Source organism: Pipra filicauda, unplaced genomic scaffold (assembly GCF_003945595.2).
Source record: "Pipra filicauda isolate LSUMZ 115617 unplaced genomic scaffold, ASM394559v2 scaffold57_size4234018_pilon, whole genome shotgun sequence".
Lineage (NCBI taxonomy): Eukaryota > Metazoa > Chordata > Aves > Passeriformes > Pipridae > Pipra > Pipra filicauda.
The window spans coordinates 394,526-409,917 of NW_024104731.1; positions in this window are offsets into that span (position 1 = coordinate 394,526).

Sequence of the window (15,392 nt, forward strand, 5' to 3'; positions counted from 1 at the left end):
AGTGGATATTCCCTGAATGAAGCTGCAGCCCATGAATAGCCCATGCTGGAGTCATTTTTTTGTAAAGGACTCCCATCAGGAGGACCCATGCTGGGACAGGGGAAAGGCATGAGGAGGAAGAAGAAGCAGAAAAACTAATACCACCCTAAGAAGTAGAAAAACTAATACCCAACCTCCATTCCCCATCCTCCTGTGCTGCTGAGGGAAAGTTTGTAGGAAGTAGATGAATCAGGGACAAAGGAGTGAAGTTAAACCTGGGAAGGAGGTGTGGGTGGAAGATGTTTTTAGTTTTGAGTTTGTTTCTCACCATTCTACTCTACTTTTAGTTGGCAATAAATTAACTTCAACCAAGTTGAGCTGTTTTGCCTGTGATGTTTTTATCTCAGCCCACAAGTTTTTCTGTCTTATTTTGTCCCCCTGTATGATTGAGGAGGGGGAATTATAAAGCAGTACGGTAGACATCTGGCAGCCAGCCAAGATCAACCCACCACATCCAGATCATGTTCAGATGCTAGGAACCTCAGAGATGCTCATCTGAGTCATGGTACTTTAGGTATTCATTAAAGAAGTAAGCTCCTATCATTAACCAGAACCTAGATGCCAAGCAAAGGTTAACTTAACAAAGCTTCTGGGGAGACAAAGTACACAAAAGTATTCTTAACTATATCCATCCTGAATAAGGACTGTTGACAATTGGTATTTTTAGCATTTACAAACCTAAAAAGAATTGTATAGAATTATTAGGTATCATCACATTATAAGGAAATTAATGTTTAGATACATATAGGCACAAGCAGAAAATAAAGAGCAACCCAGGCAAAGCAAATCCTTGGTGTTTATCACAAAAAAAAATTCACTGTAACAACAAAGAAAGTTCACCTGACTTAACCAAGGGAAATGTCTTTGTCATGCCTGTCCAAAACCTATATTAGAAGAAATACCTAACCTGTTTTTCAGGCATCATTACAGCAATGAAGGCTTTGGTGAAAGTATATAATAAGATGCCAATTACTAACCAAGATATCTTCAGAAAGGTTACTAACAACACATTCAATATGAAGAATGACTTGGTCAAAAAGAAGTTATACATTCACCAAATTTATCCAAAGTTTTATGTGAAAATAAGAATCAAACTAAGTCCCAATATGGTAAGCTATGGTTTTCTTTTAAAAAGATACTTCTATGCTTTGTGTATCCAACAGATATATGAATTTGTCAATAAATTTCTCTTCAGATTAGCTGCTGGAGAGCTTTATACATGTATTGTCTCTAAAATGTAACTGATTTTTTATCCTTATAAGATCAGATTTCTATTTCATTAGTATAGAATTCCTGTAATTAAATAGTCATCATCTCCATGAAATTTACAACTACAAAAACGCATGTTCTATATTTTCAGAATATGAATGTTAACAGATGTTTTATCTTCACTGTCATTCTGCCAGTTTTAATTTCCAGTTCAACTGCATCTTCTTTCAGGAAAGAGCCACACTTACATATGTTATATGTCCTCACAACATATTAAAGTAACTTTCACGTCAAGTGAATTCTCTCTGAGCTACATGTCATTATCTGCAGTTAACTATGAGAAAATTAATACCAGAACTTCTACATTCAACTGATAATGTTGAATTATATTATATCAAATTCAATGATTTATGAAACCACTAAATCTATTAAAATGTCATCGCTTCCAGAATGAACTCATGAGGCTAAAGAGAAAAATCCAAGTAATCAGACTATTCATAGTTTATTTTGGGTTTCCTACACACTGCAGTCTGATTTTACATACAACGTGGTCATCCATTATCTAGAAATATCTAGTTTCTTTTGGTCGAGTAAGATGAGATAAAATTGACCACCAGGTAATCATTAATACAGTTTGAAATTAAATTGTTAATATAAAACAGTTGCCTCATGTCAGTGTAAGTAGCAACTTCCACAGACAATGTAGCATTGATATATATGAAGAATGAATCAATCAATCACTGGGAAAATCTCAAAGTTGATACTAATTGCTGCCAAGACTGTTTATGACATACTATTATGACAATGGTATGTTTGGTAACAGCAAGCATATACTGAATCTTTCCTCATTATTCTCATTAAAAGACCAATGGTGATTGTATCTGCATAGGCTTAGTGAGTCTAAGATCAATGTGCGTAGAAGACTAGCATGTATGCAGTAAGTCTGATGTATTACAGTACAAGTGAATATTGATTCTGCTGTATGTGTATGGTGGCCAACTTTATAGGACTTTCTGTGGGGTCCCACGAACAGTTTTAGCACCAAAAGAAAAGGAGCAAAAAGCTTCAGTACAAAAGTTTGTTATAGCAATTTTGCAACAACAGCCAGTGAAGAGATCAGTGCCTGCTCTTCTGCTTCCCCAAGTAAGGAAGTCATAGACTGCTATGGGGTCTCCTCTCAGTCTCCTCTTCTTCAGGCTAAACAAACCAAGTGATCTCAGCTGCTCCTTGTACAGCTTCCTCTCCAGACCCTTCATCATATTCATAGCCCTTTTTCCAATTTTTAATGGCTTTATATCCTTCTTACATTGTAATGCCATCTATAACGCTGCTGTCTCCTTTGAGAACACACACAGGATCACTCTCGAGGAGAAAAGGCAACACAGAAAGAACCGTATTTTGCAGAATATACGATCTAAGGAGTCTTTCTGCTGTGCCTTTTGCAATCGGATATGTCTGTCTCGTATTGGCCTCATAAGTCACCAATGTGCCTGTAACAAATGTGGATAGAGCCTTCCCAAATCTTCGTTCGTGAAGCCCAGCCATGACCTGACATTGTAGTGCCCAAAACTGCACACAATATTCAAGGCGAGGCTGCACCAGTGCAGAGCAGAGCAGGACAATCCCCTCCCTCAGTTGGCTGGTGATGCTTTGCCTGATGCCCCCCAGGACACAGTTGGCCCTCCTGGCTGCCAGGGCACTGCTGGTTCATATTCAACTTGCCATTGACCAGGACCCCCAGGTCCCTTGTCACACCCCCAGGACCAATCCTTCCTCCCTCCCTTCCTCTCTTCCTTCCTTTCTTCCTTACTCTCTCCCTCCCCCCCCTTTATCCAAAACCCACTGCTGTGGGCTTATATTAGGTCAGTGACTAACGTACCAATTTCCATGCCAAGTGTGTAATTTAGTAATAAAACTTTGTGAGTTTTTGCAGACCCTCTGGCTTTTGATGTTCCTTTTGGCCATCACACTTCCTGTGAAATTCTGCATGACTCTGTGAGAGTCTTCATGACAAAAAGTAGTGAAAAATTGTCTTTTTAGCTATTATAAAACTAGTTAGCAGTACAACATTGGTTACAATGCAGGTTCAGATAGGAGATTGGGACACAGTTTAATCTATTTCTATGCATAAAACTTCAACTGAGTAGGTCAAAAGAAAGGTTCATCTTTCAGTGGCTCAAGTGAAGTGAATCAGCAGTTTCTATCTACATATTATTTAGATGTCTGCTTCTCAATGTCAGTGTCATTTAATGAGATAACCCTATCATGTTGGGATTTTATAGTCAAATACACATAACCTTTATCTTATATACTAATCCATAAATTTGGGGCGGTTGAGATCTGTGGTTATACCTATTCCTAAAAGAGAGAGAAAAAGGTTGAGAATTACTTTTTGTCCTCTAGTTTTTCTTTTGAGAGCTCAGGCATATCATATCAATTTTCCCTTTGGAGAGTCAGTAGCATGGCATAAGATCATCAGCATACTTGAACCAAAGGATAAAAACAGAACAATAGTAATTCAAACTTTACAACCACATAGTTACGTGTGAATTCATCAAGTCGTTGATCTGCCCATTGATACAGTGATCAATTAATACACTAATTATTTAAAAATTCTACTGAGAATATTGTAGTCTTGTAAATGCTCTCACCGCTCAAAATCCACAAGGAGAAACAAAATGGTTTTTTTAATTTGAATAATAGTTAAAAAAAAAATGCTGGAAAAGTTGGATAAAGCAGGCAACACTTTCTGAATTCTGTAAGGATTTAGAAATATATTACAGTGTAAAACATTTTAGCTTTCAAATCATTAGCTTTCATTCCTAATTAACCTTCTACTGTTTGGAATATGTGTCCATTTGAGGACTCCTTAGAAACTACTAAAAAGGCAAAAACAGGTTTTGCCACATATTCAAATATGGGGAGCTGAGATTCCTAACTTGCAATTATGAGGAAATTCTTTTCACAGTAACTAGATGCCTTGCCATAAGAAGACCTAGAACCTGATTTTATCATGATCCCATCTTCCTAGTGGAGCAGGAATGTCTCATTTAGCTGTCATAGAAGGCAAAGGGGTTAAGTTCACGAAAGCAAGAATCAGATCTCTTACTACTTAAGACAAGGTAGACCAAAGCTTTCCCTATCATCAAGGCAGTCATTAGGTAGAAATACAGCCCTGTAAATTGTTCAATCCTTTATTAATGGTTTGTGTAAGCAGTTGGGAACAGTAACAATAAAATAGTGCTCATGGTCATATGAAGTAAAGAAGGTGTCCTCACGATTTCACTAACAGCCCTTAATCTAACAACTTTTTATCTCAGTAGGAGGAACATATACTTTACCGACTAATTTTTTCTAAAAATTTTGCTACTTCCTTTTCTCCTCTTTCTTTGCCCTTATGCATATAAACCCTCCATATGGTGAAGGGACCGAACTGTTCATATAAATACCAAATGAAATATTTTCACAGGCAATAAAAAGCTAGTTGTCTAATCCTTAGTTTTTCAAGTGTTTTCCATTCTCATTCAGCTGTTTCTTAGCTTCTGATGTTGCTGGCTTTTCACCCATCTCTCTGTGCTAAATTAATACAAAGATTTTACTTTCATTAGTGCTTTTAAAATATTTTAAGAAAAAAAAATCAACAAGTCTCCTGATCACAATTCTTCTTTTCATACTATTTCTAAATTGGGAGCAACAAAGTCACAGTCTAAGCTTCACAGAGAATGAAAATGGCATGCATGGTGAGAAATTAGCTGCACAGAGTTGTTTTGACTAGACCCAGCTGCTCAGAGCCTCATCCAACCTGACCTTGAACACTTCCAGGGACAGGGGAATGACAACTCTGAACAACTTGTTCTGCTGTCTCACCACTCTCACAGTAGAGAATTTCTTCGTAACGTCTAATCTAAACATACTGTCCTTCAGTTTGAAGCCATTCGCCCTTGTCCCATCACTACATGCTCTTGTAAAAAGTTCCTTCCCCACCCTTTTGAAGACCCTCTTTAGGTACTGAAAGACTGCAATGAGGTCTCCCCAGAGCCTTCTCTTTTGCTGGATGAACAACCCAAGTCTCTCAGTCTGTCAAGATTTGGAGAGCTGCTCCAGCCCCCTGATCTTTTGGATTCACTCCAACAGATCCATGGGCATCTTATGTTGGGGGTCACAGAGCTGGATGCAGTACTCCAGTGGGATATTGTGAGAGCAGAGTAGTGTTATTTGAGAGATCCTTCAGAAAAAATTACCACTTGATCTACAGGAAATTTTCAAAATTGAACACAAGTACATTCAAGAATAATGATTTCTTACAAAGAGATCCACTTGCCATCAGGTATTCATTTTGCTGCCAGGTGCTCCTCTTGTTGAAAAATGTGCTTTAAAACTAACGGGGAGAGAAATTCAGGTACTAAAAATTGCAACCTGCAACCAGCAGTGAAAACAAACATTGTGTTTCTGTGCTGGAATACACAGCTTGCATGGCATCTCCAATCATTAAGGAGATTATCATCAAAACTTTTACTATCCAGATGGCAACTGAGACACTGAGAGATTAAAGCATTTCCTCAAGACTGTGCCATAAAGCTGTGAACAACCAGAAATCACAAAGGTTCCTTTCAACAGTTCACATGCTCATCGTACTACACTGTCTTACTTCAATCTGCAACTCCTTTATGCAGGAAATTAAGCCAACCACTTTTGTGCTGGGTTTGGCTGGGGTAGAGTTAATTTTCTTCACAGTGGCTGGTGTGGGGCTGTGTTTTGGATTTGTGCTGAACACGTTGATAATACAGAGGTGTTTTTGTTATTGCTGGACAGGGCTTACACAGAGCCAAGGTCTTTTCTGGTTTTCATACTGTCACACTGGTGAGGAAGTTGAGGGTGAATGGGAGTTTGGGAGGAGAAACAGTCAGGACAGGTGACCCAAACTGATCAAAAGGATATTCCATACCGTACGACATCATGCTCAGTATATTGAGTGGGAGGAAGAAGGAGAAATGGGGGGACATTTGGAGGGATGATGTTTGTCTTCCCATGTAACCATTATGTGTGATGGGGCCCTGCTGTCCTGGGGATGACTGAACACCTGCCTGCCCATGGGAAGCATTAATTCCTATGCTTTGTTTATATATGTGGCTTTTGTTTTCCCTATTAGACTGTCTTTATCTCAACCCACGAGTTCTCCAGCTTTTACCCTTCCAATTCTCTCCCTGATCCCACTGTAGGGGAATGAACAGGAGGCTGTGTGGGGCTTGGTCAATAGCTGGGGTTAAACCATGACAATTTTATACTCTAAAGAAAAGAATTACAGTTTTGAATTATCTCTTCTTCATACAAATACAGAAGTTTGTGTGTCTCAAACACCAAAAAATGAAACCTCTACAGCTATCAAAGTAAGGGGATTTAGTCAGACTGCTTGAAAATCATGTGTTTGTTTTTATTACAACTCATATTTATCACCTGATTGGCAAGTTTTGAGAAAAATGTTATCATAAAGGACCATAACCCTGTTTTATGAAGATTCAAGAGCTTTCAAATGAATAGCATTCCTGCCATAACAGGACTTAATACTCCCAATTTTCTTATAAAATCAGATAACAAAATCAAAGCATGTCTTTTATAAAGGGAGAGGGAGAAGGTAAAAGCCCACGAGGTCTGCAGAACAAAGACTGTCACTAAATAACAGGACTATGATACCTAAAGCAAGACTGATTCTTTACAAAAGTATAAAGATAATATTTCTCAAAGACACTGAAGTGGAGAACTGTGCTTGGCACAAAACATTTTAATGAAAGCAAGAAGTATACAGACAGTTCAATCTGCACATACCCAAAGAGAGCCTGCAGCCTGCCGGAATATCCAAATCTAAAGATATCCTGTCTAAGGAAGATCCATTATCTTTACTCAGGGAAAAGCTTAAATCTTTAAGGACTATTGAGAACGTGTTTGTCTTTGTTCAGTGGTTTGTTATTTCCAGAAGGCAAGGGAGCTGGGGAGGAAGCTGGTTGTTTTAATTTGGTATGAAAGAATTCAGCAAGACTTTTCCTCGAAATTTATGCTTCCTTCTGGCTTCAGCTATGATGGAAATTATATTAAGAAATCCTTGGTGGATAACCTAGTGCTTGTGGTTTGAGTCATCTGGAAGCAGGAATCTGAAAGAAATACAAAACTGAAATATAACAGACAAAACCTGGTTTTCTCTGAGGATGTAAGAACACCAAGGCAAGTCCATCTATCCCAACATCCTGTCTCTTGACAGTGGTCGATAGCAGATGTAGATGGGAATGTAAGAACAGAAGCAGCATACAAAAGTAGTTGCTAGACTATTTTTCTCTGATTCATATGAATTGTGGCTTCCAGGCTTTCTAAGCCACGGGAAACAGTCTTCATTGATCTTCTTTTCATAAACATACACAATCAATTTTTGAACCCTTTAGTACCCCCAAAATCCTGGGACAATAAGCTTTTACAGCTTCACATTGTACTACGTGAAGTACAGCTTTTTGCTCGCTGTGAACCTGTCACTTGCAGTTACTGTTTCATCCCCTCCAGGTCCTGTAAAAAAGACAATGAACCCTGTTCCCTGATCAAATATCTATGTCACTTGTGATTTTCTACACTTCTATAGTCTTCTCCAGAATCTTGGAAAATGGGAGTTTTGTAGATTATTTGTTAAAAAACAAGCAAGCAAACTGGCAGGAGGAAGGTAGAAGAACGCTACAGCTGCTGATTTCATCTGAATGTTTCATCCACATATCTACATTAACTTGCAGTTATTCATCCTGAAAAAGAAGCTGCATTCATTTTTCCCATCACACACCGTTAATCTTCTGTAACTATGAACAAACCCTGAACTACATTTGCATAATCAAATTTTCTACTACAGCTGGCATTCTTGCTCTCTCCTCTGGCAGCAACTCTTTGAGGAGAGAAAGTAAACAGAAAAAAAAAAAAAAAAAAGGAAGGGGATTGGAAGAAGAAAGGTATTCTTTATGTAGGTGATCAAATGGAAAAGTCCTGCTGGAGGCTTAATCATACAATCATTTTTTGCCAGAAGAGCAGTCTGTTATCTCTACATAAAAGGATGGTTGCAAGCAAACATCTCATAAGAAAGTACTATAAATGGAAGTTAACTGTGGCTCAGGTCCAATTAGCACTCATCATACTTTTTGAGTAGTTTTTCAACATTCATTTATTATTCAGTTGATGTATTTTATGCAGATATGTCTACTAGAGAAGGTAAGATAATGTCTTTTTCCTTTTTTTCTGTTTCAGTTCATTGTCCAGCCCACCATACCTGCATTAGAGAGATGATGGCAGAAAAATAAAAACACTGATCATGGAAAATGGGAAAGTGAGACTTCTTTCAGCAGTGGTACCAGTCCATCAGCTGACTACTGATGGACTAAAATAACTGACCAATATTTGTCTCATATCTAGACTGCAAGACCTTTGCAGTAGATTTTTTTTGTTCTGTAGTATAAATAATCAGAGGACACAATGGAGTACAAACAGCTACATGTTGCTGGGTATGACCAGCAAACTTTGAAATACATAAACTAGTTGCCACATTTCAGTCTCATAATTTTCTGAACCTCCAAGTCCGGGAACGCCACCAGAGGGCCCACAACTATTTAAAGTTTTATTCTCAGTTTTGCACTGCACTTAGTGAACAGAAACTTTCAATGGATACGTCACAGGTTAATTGAAGACAATCATTTTCACAAAAGTCAGTCTTCAGGAAATGTAGCACTTAAGCACTAAGACCTGGATTAGCTTAAAACCTGATCAGAAAATGTTCCTTTTGTGAGCCCAAGCAATTCTGTTGAAATGTTTCAGGATCAGCATCATTCTGAGCCATATTCCACAGGACTCATGATGAAGTCTCCACAGACCACCAGAGATTACAAGATGGACTAAATTCTGGTGCTTTGGGCCATGGATGATAGCCCAGATGAACTGCCATAGGGCCAACAAAGATGGATTCCTAGTGTCCATGGTTACCCATGCCCAGAGCCACCTTTCTGGATGTTTGCTGCAAAATCTGAAAAGTGATTGAATAATGCAGCACTTGGGAGCTGCATCGTCTAGCACAAGTTTAGTCCTTGTTTATTATTCTGAGGAAATTTTGGCTTTATATATAGATGTGTATATATATGCATATCCCTCAGTCAAATTTGGACATAACAAAAATATTGAGAAAAAAATTATTTGGAAGGCAGAAATACCGATTCTCAACAACCTTTACTAGCATTGCTATTATCACGCTAAAATAAATTTGAACAAGAAACAGTCAAAATCCCACTTCTGCAAAAGCTGAATTCCCTTTTATCTGTGCAAGTTTCTGCACTCAAGCAGATATCCTCAGTTATGTTTAGATATTTCCCCACTTATGAGAAAAACAAGGGGTCAAAATCCCACTAACAACCAGGCAAGAGTAGTGACAAGATTGTTGATAATGTACCATCTGAACATGAGGAAAATATTTTACTTCAACGTTGTCACCATGTTGCATGCAGAAGCATACCTGCTTCTTCTCAAAGTTAAGTGGTTTGTCACCATCACCGTCATATTCCAGGAGCTAGTGAGAATCACAAAAGCTAGTAACAGAAAGAAGTAATCCATCCCTTCCTCTTCTTCCATGTGAGAATCACACTGTTTCTGTGAGACAGCTCACAGATGCTGCTGTGGGGAGAAAATTACAATTGATATGGATTATTTTTAAATCAGAATTAGACAACCTTGTATAATATTAACCTCTCCCTATGGGTTTCAGTTGGAGTGTAATATGAGATTCTCTCCATCATCCTTGATTTTCAACTTTCCTTTCATGATAAAGAACAAATTATCTCAGTCACAGCAACAAAACCAATGTTGACATGTACAGTAACTTTTTTTGAGGAAGTAAGGTGTACTGCTGTAGCCATGCACCTGGAGTGAACAATACGAACATAAAGGATTTCTCTGGGGAAATCATAAAGGTTTGTCTGAACCCATTTCAGGAAAATAAAAGCGAATCCCTGGTTACAGACTGACTCTTCAGTAGCTGAACACTCAGCTACTTACAATAGTTGCTTCAGAAAGCAATTTAACAACAGCCAGGCTGGCTCTGATGCTGCCTTTTCAAAGTGCAATACAAATCAGTTTCAGCTGGCTGAGCATCTTTCCCAGCAGGGCTACGAATACCTCAGATTCACACTCCTGTACAACATTGTCCAGTAATTAAAAGAACATCAGTAAGCTCTGGCTTTTCGAAGGTCTGAAAGGCATACAATGTATACAAGTGTTTTCTCTTTATTCCAGAATCCACTTTTGCATTCCCTAAAGTCAGAAGGAACAACAATCCCTATACAGTCTTCTGACAAAGTCAGTAGAAATTTCTGTCATTCATTTCAACACCATCAGGATCCTGTATCTTTTGTTTACCATCTAAAGACTACTGCCTTGCATGAGTTGGCTGGAATGAAAGACTGTCAGGCCTCCCTTGAAAACTGCTCTAAAGTTAGCTATAACATGTCACAGAAGGAAAAGGGAAGCTTCTGCTAGAAAAGGGAAGCCAGACAGAGGTTTTCACATGAATGGAAGCCATGAGCTCATATTTTCTAGCATTTGCCAAAACCAAATTTTGAACTTTGGCATTATTGCCTTTTGGTTTACTTCCATGTTGCTTGCTACTGAGGCAAAGTTGTCTCAAAATAAGCTGTATGGGAAAAGTTCTGTGTATACTTGCCCAAAGATCAAAACTATGCCCTAGGGAGCAAATGCCAAGAGTAAGTCGACTAATCAGAGTGGTGGAGGGGGAAGTGTCTTACAGAGTGAAAAGAAACTAAGAAGGCATAATCAAACAGACAACAAACACTGAGAGTCAAGTGAGGAAAAGAAATTGATTGGTAAGAATGAAGACATATAAGAGAAAGTAGTTACTGGGGTACAAGGAAATTTGAGGGTTTTCGGGGAACAGGAAGGCAAAAAATGGATAAGAACTAGTATGAAAAGAGGTAGAAATGTTGTATTCCATTTTAATCAAAACGGTGAGAGTTTCTCATTGGAGATCACAGGATGAATGTCTGATTGTGATAATATTCCTACTGATACATATTCCTAGCAAGTGCTCTTTGATTATTCAAGGGTAGAGAGCACCCTTCCACTTCTTGCCTGTCTTCTGCAAATAATCAGCCTAACTAAACTATTTTTGTAAATCTAGAAAGTAAAATTTTAGTAAAATCTGTGAATATCATCATGGAATACAGCAGTCAATTTTATACTTATATCTTTAAAAGCAAAATCATATTTATCAGTAGCAAGTACAACTGTAAATATAATTTGGATAAGTTTTTCAAAGGCCCTGCAAGTGAAAAATGGCTTAAAAAAATAAAAATCAATCTAGACTTAGCTAGGCAATCATTACTAATTATGGTAAACTACTGCACTGATATATGGCATGATTCAAAGAACAAGAAAGAAGATTAAGGAACATTTTCAGCCTGAATATTCAAGATTCTGGAAAGACTACAAACAAAGAATTCTAATAAGCTAAACTACAATGTATGTCAAGAGTGAAAAGTGCCTTCATAATAGAAATACCTACAATATAGCAAGTTGTCAATTACAAAAGGCAATTCCTTATATATACAAGAAAAAAGTAACCACTAGATACCTGTTTGAATTAGAAATGGAGATTAGAAAAATAGAATTGATACTTCTCAAAAATTTAAGAAAACAGTCAACTGTTTCAGCTTCACTTTGACAATGTTCAGAGACACCTGATTTTGAAACATTAGTGATTTAATGCCTGACAGACAAAAAAGAAGATCCAGAGAGGTCACATTTCAGAGACACTTATAACTGTATCATCAGCATAAAAATGCAAGTTGACAACATGATGACAAAACATTGTGCTTGTGGCATCACAACTGGCAAATTGGCTCAGCAGAGGAAAACAGAACGACTCACCCTGTCACAGGGAGATTCCTGGAGAAATGAAAAATGCGTGCAAGCGTTGCTATCCAAGAGACTCCAAACGTATGTATAAGACTGCAGCCCGTATCAGTTTTAACTGGGTGCCTAGTTTGGGTTCATGAAAGGTTTCACAAAACTGTAGTGAAAAATTATTTATCCACAAAATAAGTTCAGAGGGAAAACTGCACAAGCTGTTCTGTCCAGCAGACTGAGATGGAAAATCACTTCAAAGTAACTGCACAGTGAAAGAAAAGTCAAAGCTTGATAGTGCTCTACATCTCCTGCCCCAGGTCTAGGCAATTCGTTTTGTATCCAGCTGGGGAGTTTATCTGCACATAATAGCACATATCATACAATCTCCATTTCCTGAAGCTGTGGCACATGCCACAGCTGGAGCGTGTACTGGAGGATTAGATTCAATAATACACTCGGCTGCCCACAGAAATGGTACCAAAACCCCAAATCAGGAGCTTCTTGATAAATAGGCATTGTGGGATATGAAAAAACTCCACCTAGTACTGTCAGATCTTGATACAGCTCAAAACACTAAGAAATGAGGCAGAGGTCTGGAAGTCAAAAATCCCATATTTATCTGAAACTTAGTTAGTGATCTTCACAAATTTTATATACAGAGGCTTGAATTCTAGAGGCCATGATGTCTAGATGTATTTTAGCAAAAAGTGTCACTAGGATTCCACTTGTCCTTTGGTTTTGCTCTTTTTGATCCCAGATGTGGAAGGTTCACTTCGACCCTATGGTCAGCTTTCAGCAGAAGGGACACAGTCACCCATTTAGTTATAGTTGTTTGGTTGAGTTCCAAAAGCGTGCATAACCTGACATTCTCCTAATATACAAAATGTCAGCTTTATGAATCAATACCAGAACAGTTAGCAGGTATAAACTTTTAGCAGTTCTGTAGAAACTACTCAGTGTGCCTCTTACAGACCTTCAAACAATTCTAGCCCTTGTTTCTTTTCCCATCTCAATATATGACCATTACCTTCTGTAGATTAATGGTGCAACTCTATTATGCTTGATAAACAACTGAGATGTGACAAGGAGGAGAACCTGTCAACGACTGTTGTCACAGATAAAACAGGTGAGCACAGATTGAGAGGAGAAAGTGACCAACCTGAGTTTTATATGTCACAGCTTGTCACTGCCCTAACCAGTGCAAAACAGAGTTCATTTGTCAGCATCACTGCAAAAGTAGATTCTCTAGCAAACAATTTCATAGCAGTAATCAGTTTTAGAAAAAGTCCAGGTAAGTTAGGAGGAGAAACGGTGAAAGAAATGTGACTTTTCATTCAATTATAAAGTAGTTTGATGTCATTTAACCACTCATTCCATAAGCACTGAAATGGAAACATTTATTTTAAGTACTATTTTCTCCACTTCCTCTTTTTAGATCACATCAACAGACTTTTGTGGTCATCTCTAGGGACAGCAATCTGCTACTACTTTTCTGTTAAAAAGTTCACAATATGGAGAAGCATCAGGAACAATTAACAAAAAATGCTGATGTGAACTCAGTAGAAAGTCTACATAGACTCTCCAAGGAAATCTTTGGAAGCAGAAGAAAAAAGGCAGCCAAAAAACCCTCTGTCATTTTATGTACTTCAGGAAGTATGCAATAATTTATGGAAGAACTGTGCATATTGCAAAGTCTATCAAGAGAGCTTCAGAGTGAGTGTTTTTTTTTTTTTTTCTACTCAGTAGTTCCATTATTTGCATAAGTTTCTGCCACCTTGCAGCAAAATCTCTTGTGATGGGCTACATCTGTGGCTGCATGTTGCATGCCACCTTCCTCCTTCCTCTTCTCCCTGCCTACTCAGGTATCACAAGCCAATATTCCCTGTTCTATCCCCGGCCTTCTGCTTACCTGACAGCTCTGAGCAGAAGAGTCCCCATGAAAACCAGAAAAGGTCCAGCTCTTGCACACAAGTACACCAAGCAGTAGGCACAATATGACGATTGTCATTGCACTCCCTGTTAAAGCAACGGGACCTTCATTAAAACACTCTTTATTCAGCAGAATTTATTTCTAGGGAGAAGACATTCTTTTTAACAGTTTGTAGCAATGTCAATTCCTGCAGGTCTTCCTGTTCTATAACTTTTGTTTGACATTGTAGGGGACTGGATACATTCATATTTAGACAGCCAAATAATATCCATTTCCCAGATTGCAAAGTATGTTTAATAAATATGTATTTTTTAATTAGGGCAGGTCAAGAACCAGTAAAAACATTTAATGAAACATCTGAATTTCCTAGAACTTAAATACATTTTCTGCCAGATTTCATCACTTTCATTAGTCTCAAAAGCTTGCTTATTCCGTCATGTTCTCTCATGATATTTCCTTTGATTTGGAACTTTTTCAAAGAATTTTCAAATAATATCAGGATAGTGGACCTGCTAAGTAAATTGTTAAATGATACAAATAAAGCAATTTAGACCTAACTGGCTCCGACAAAGCCCTAAAAGGAACAGCTTGGATCTGCTGGATTACCTCTTCTCCTTAAGAAAACCTACTGTCTGTTCCTTTTTGAAAAGATCCCAGATACCTTAAAATAGAATTGCTACCAACAAGCATATCTCACCAAAACTGCAAATATCTCTATATTAACCAGGGAGGACTTACAGTTACCAGAAAGAAACTCTGAGAATGCCACCAGCTAAAGCTTTGAAACCTTATTTTGCTATGGCACTTAGTAATTTCTACAAATACATCCAGTTCATATTCAGTCTTATGGTAAACCTGTCAATTAAATGGATGAACAGCTGCAGGATCCAAAAATCACTAACTACAGTGTAGCTGCCACACAACCACAGTTGCAATCTACTATTTCATAAAGTGGATCTGTTAAGTTTAAAGCTTAATCAAGATATATTAGCAAGAAAATAAGAATATTTCCAAGAGCCAAATAATGGAGTCAGCTCAAAATTTGTGCCATTCTAATGTCATCTTAAAAGAAAGAGATCAGTATTCTGTGCAGTCACCAAATAATCTGTAAACTATGCTTTTCTCACTGGCTACAGGCCTGGTCAACTGCAGACCATTTCAGATACAGTGTCAACTAAAATATACATTTTCTGTGTGATAAGATCCAAAAGTAGAGAAACACATAAAGTCATGCACAAATACTTATCTACACTACCTGTAACTATTCACTGGTGTGCCCTCTCTTCTG